At 35.1% G+C, this 5639-nt stretch overlaps 1 pseudogene; it reads left to right on the top strand.

The window, feature by feature from the left end:
• Positions 1-4926, top strand: part of LOC110286356 — a 10036-nt pseudogene extending 5110 nt beyond the window's left edge.
• The last annotated feature ends 713 nt before the right edge of the window (positions 4927-5639 follow it).

The raw sequence follows: 5639 nt of genomic DNA on the forward strand, positions 1-5639 counted from the left end.
GCTCACACTTAGCTATTGAATGGATCACAGGGCCCCCAATGGAGGAGCTAGAGAAAGTATCCAAGGAGCTATAGAGATCTGAAACCCTGTAGGTGCAACAACATTATGAACTAACCAGTATCCCGGAGCTCTTGACTCTAGCTGCATATGTATCAAAAGATGGCCTAGTAGGCCATCACTGGAAATAGAGGACCATTGGACATGCAAACTTTATATGCCCCAGTACAGGGGTACGCCAGGGCCAAAAAGAGGGAATGGATGGGTAGGGGAGTGGGGAGGAGGGTATGGGGGACTTTTGGGATAGCATTGGAAATGTAATTGAGGAAAATACGTAATAAAAAAATTAAAAAAAAAAAGAAAGAAATAGGCATTTACTATGATTTTCAAAAAAAAAATTAATCATAAGAGCACTTATTTTCCCCCTCAAGCTGAAAAGTGTTTAACTATATTGATTAAATATTTGTTATGACTTAGTTTGTCCTTTATTAATTAAAAAGTACCTGCTGTTACAACATTTATTTTTATTCATAGTAATCCCTAGCATCAACTATTTCATAGAGTACAACATACTTCCTATGTCATTAAGAATGTATCAAGAAGAGGTGGAAGATTATCTTTATTTTCAGGTATTATATGGTTGAACATTTTTTTCTCTCTTATTATACTAACACTATATATACTATTGGAAAATATGCTAGAAAAGATGTTATTCCTCATAAGAAACATATATGTAATATGTTTGAATTATATTATTATTATATAATAATTTCACTTCTGTTCTAACAAGCAAACATAATCAATGATATTCATCATGGAGATATGGAAAACACCTAGGATAGTATTATGTCAAATTTGTAAATACTTAAAGGGAAACAGGCCGACATGAACATGAGACATTATAAAAATTTTATTAACTTTATTTAAAAGGTGTGTTTGTTTAGCCTATTTGGTTACTCTCTTATGCTGTTTTTTCACATACTTGAAAGCTTGGTATAACATAAGAACTTCACAAAGAATTTAATGATGCTTCTTTTCTAATTGAGTTCTGTGCTTTCCAGGAAGTATATTTCTTCAAAAAATCAGGAACAAAGCTAAGATTTAGTGGTTTCACTTCTAACTATTCACAACCAAAAATGGAAGCATATACCTGAATGCAATATGAAAATTCCAGTTAACCTCTTTTGATACACTGATCTATTACCATATCATTAAGATACAATATTTCATATTATCAGTATTAGTATGTAAATTGTTGGTAATCTTGTTTATTAAATCCCTATTTTCTTATAGCCTTTAAAGTCAGCTTTGGGTATTTACAAATCTCAAGTTATTCATCCTGAGCTTATTTATGTTCCTGAAAATATGTTCAATTTGGAGTCTGAGTTCAAGGCAAGTCTGGGCTAAATGTTAAATTCCAACCAGCGAGATCTGAGTAAAATGATTCCAAACAAAGAAAATCAATCCATCAAACAAGCAAAACCCTGCACATGCTTTAAATAGAATCATTAGTCAAATGTGAAATAATAATGCTTATTCTCCTGTTTCTTTAAATGTATTTTCTTTATAATTTAACAAATATAAATGTTAAAACAGAATGCTTTCAATACATCTACAATGCAATAAAATCTAATTGACAACTAACAGTAGTACTCCAATTGAAAAGAAAAAAGAAAAAAATGGCTCTGTATATGGTATTGATAGTAGAATTAACACATTCCATTGAATGAAAGAGGTCAAAATTCTCTTTTAAAGAATTCAAGATATTACAGAGTCCTACAAAACCCATCCCAGCTTTAAGTGGTCTTTGGAGATGTTAGATTTTGTATGATATGAGTTCTTTTTTGTGTTCAATTTTTATTAGATATTTTCTTCATTTACATTTCAAATACTATCCCGAAGGTCCCTTATACCACCCCACCCTGATCCCCTAACCACCCACTCCCACTTTTTGGTCCTGGAGTTTCCTGTACTGGGGCATATAAAGTTTGCAAGACCAAGAGTCCTCTCTTCGAAATGATGGCCAATTGGGCCATCTTATGCTACATATGCAGCTAGAGACAGGAGCTCTATGGGTACTGGTTAGTTCATATTATTGTTCCACCTATAGGTTTGCAGACCCCTTCTGTTCCTTTGGTACTTTCTCTATCTCCTCCATTAGGGGCCATGTATTCCATCCAATAGATGACTGTGAGCATCCACTTCTGTATTTGCCAGGCACTGGCATAGCCTCACATGAGACAGCTATATCAGGGTCGTTTCAGCAAAATCTTGCTGGCATGTGCAATAGTGTCTAGGTTTGGTGGCTGATTATGGGATGGATCCTCAGGTGGGGTAGTCTCTGGATGGTCCATTCTTTTGTCTTAGTTCCAAACTTTGTCTTTGTAACTCCTACAATGGTATTTTGTTCCCTATTCTAAGGAGGAATGGAGTATCCACACGTTGGTCTTCCCTCTTGAGTTTCATGTGTTTTGCAGATTGTATCTTGGGTATTCTAATTTTCTGGGCTAATATCCACTTATCAGTGAATGCATACCATATAAGTTCTTTTGTGATTGGGTTACGTCACTCAGGGTGATATTCTCAAGATACAACCATTTGCCCAAGAATTTCATAAATTCATTGTTTTTAATAGCTGAGTAGTACTCCATTGTGTAAATATACCATACTTTCTGTATCCATTCCTCTGTTGAGGGACATCTGGGTTCTTTCAAGCTTCTGACTATTATAAATAAGGCTTCTATGAACATAGTGGAGCATGTGTCCTTCCTACCAGTTGGAAAATCTTCTGTGTATATGTCCAGGAGAGGAATTGCTGGATCTTCCAGTAGTACTATGTCCAATTTTCTGAGGCACCTCCAGACTGATTTCCAGAGTGGTTGTACCATCTTGTAATACCACCAGCAATGGAGGATTGTTCCTCTTTCATCACATCCTCCCCAGAATCTGCTGTCACCTGAATTTTTAATCTTAGCCATTCTGGCTGGTGTGAAGTGAAATCTAAGGGTTGCTTTAATTTGCATTTCCCTGATGATTAAGGATGTTGAACATTTTTTTCAAGTGCTTCTCAGCCCTTCCCATAGCAATCTACAGATTCAATACAACCCCATCAAAATTCCAACTCTATTCATCATTGAGTTAAATAGGGCAATTTGCAAATTTATCTGGCATAACAAAAAACTAGGATAGCAAAAACTATTCTCAACAATAAAAGAACCTCTGGTGGAATCACCATGCCTGACCTACAAAAGCTGTACTACAGAGCAATTATGATAAAATATGCATAGTACCGGTACAGCAATAGACAGGTAGTCCAATGGAATAGAATTGAAGACCCAGAAATGAATCCACACAACTATGGTCACTTGATCNTTGATAAGGGAGCTAAAACCATCCAGTAGAAAAAAGACAGCATTTTCAACAAATTGTGCTGGCACAAGTGGTGGTTATCATGTAGAAGAATGCGAATTGATCCATTCTTAACTCCTTGTACAAAGATCAAGTCTAAGTACATCAAAGAACTCCACATAAAACCAGAGACACTAAAATTAATAGAGGTGAAAGTGGGCAAACCTTTGAAGATATGGGCACAGGGGAAAAATTCCTGAACAGAACAGCAATGGTTTGTGCTGTAAGATCAAGAATTGAAAAATGGTACCTCATAAAATTGCAAAGCTTGTATAAGGCAAAAGTTACAGTTTATAAGACAAAAAGGCCACCAACAGATTGGGAAAGGAATTTAACAAACAAAATCTGATAGGGGACTATTATCCAATATATACAAATGACTCAAGAAGCTGAACTCCAGAAATTCAAATAACCCCATTAAAAAATGTGGTACAGGGCTAAACAAAGAATTCTCAACTGAGGAATACAAAAGAGATGATATGATTTCTTAATTGAAAGAAGGACTCAGTAATGTAGTTTTCCATGAAGTCACCCTCCATTGTAGAGTAGGACTTTGTAGTTGTTTTAGCATCATCATTATTCCTGTAACACTTCATGCAACAAACAAACAAACAAACAAACAAACAAACAGAAACTAACTGGCCTCAGCGAATTGTACTATGTAGAAATTGGTTATTTTTGTTTTTGTTTTTGTTTTTGTTGTTGTTGTTGGTGGTGGTGGTGGTGGTTGTGGTGGTATTCAAATGAGATGAATATTGGTTTTAGTTTCTCCAGAGGAAAAGTTAATCCAACCAGCAGAGATGGTAGGTTCATTGTGATAGATGACATATAAGATGAGACACATTAGCTACCTTATTTGATATGGCAGTGCGGAGATATATAGAGTTTTTCATCCCATTGTATCAGACTGCATGTATATTGATTATTTATGCAAGTAAAATCAATGCATATATTAAAATGCTTCACATTTTCTAACATATAGTCTAATACTTATGCTTAAATCATAACAATAAGATAAATTTTCCAGAATGATTTTCTGAGTTGGCCCTTTTGCTCTGTAGTGGAGGGGCCCATTGATTCTGCAAATTCTGGAAGGGTCTTGAGATTCTTTTAGGACAATGGTTTCAGAATCCCTGGTTTCCGGCCTCATACACCTGCTGGCTGAGTGAAGGTACCAAGGGCACTGACCATATTTGGGTACCTGGTTGGAGTTGGAGGAGGCTGGAGAAGGAATTTTTTGAAGATATGAAATCCTTGTGAACCCATCTCTTGTTCAGATTTGAATTTCAGTGGAATATTGGACCAGTTAGTTTAGTAGACTCCTGTAGGTAATGTTCTTGTGTTATCAGTTTACTCAATCACTCAATTCACACAGAAAACATGAGACTTCTACAATTTTGCTTCATCATTTGTTCTGTCAGGCCTAGATGACACCAAATCCATGCCCAAAGATTTATTTCTAAAATGGTATGAAAACTTTAAAGGCAACAAGCACAGAACAGTGTGTTTTAGAAAACATGATTTGAATGAAATAAGTTGTCAAGTTATTTAAAAGCATAAAAACAGAAGTGTCAAAAAGACTACCTTTTAAAACTACTTAGTGGCTATGAAATTAATTATAAACTCTATACAATTAGAAAAAGTGATTAAAGAAAATATTCAATAGTAACTATCTTTACCTCCCTTACAAAAGCAATCATTTTATCATGGCTAAATTTATTTCTTGATGGTAGTTTTCAAAATTACAAAGAAAATATAGAAGTATTCAGGTAAGTTCATTCCTTATATATTTTTATTGTTAAGTGAATACTTGTTTTGAATTTGTAGGTGCTTGAATCATGTGTATGCAGAGTTTGAAAACCATCCCTGCAAACTTTCTAAGATACATATCAGCTTCAAGGTTTAAAAAATGGTAGAATGAATATCTAATTTCATATCTGGAGTCCACCTTCTTGAGTTATTTATATATATATTGAATATTAGTCCCCTATCCGATTTGGGATAGGTAAAGATCCTTTCCCAATCTTTTGGTGGCCTTTTTGTCTTATTGATGGTGTCTTTTGCCTTACAGAAACTTTGCAGTTTCATGAAGTCCCATTTGTCAATTCTTGATCTTACAGTACAAGCCATTGCTGTTCTATTCAGGAATTTTTGCCCTGTGCCCATATCCTCGAGGCTTTTCCCCACTTTCTCCTCTATAAGTTTCAGTGTCTCTGGTTTTATGTGGAGTTCCT

The sequence above is a fragment of the Mus caroli genome, chromosome X, assembly GCF_900094665.2.
Source record: "Mus caroli chromosome X, CAROLI_EIJ_v1.1, whole genome shotgun sequence".
Lineage (NCBI taxonomy): Eukaryota > Metazoa > Chordata > Mammalia > Rodentia > Muridae > Mus > Mus caroli.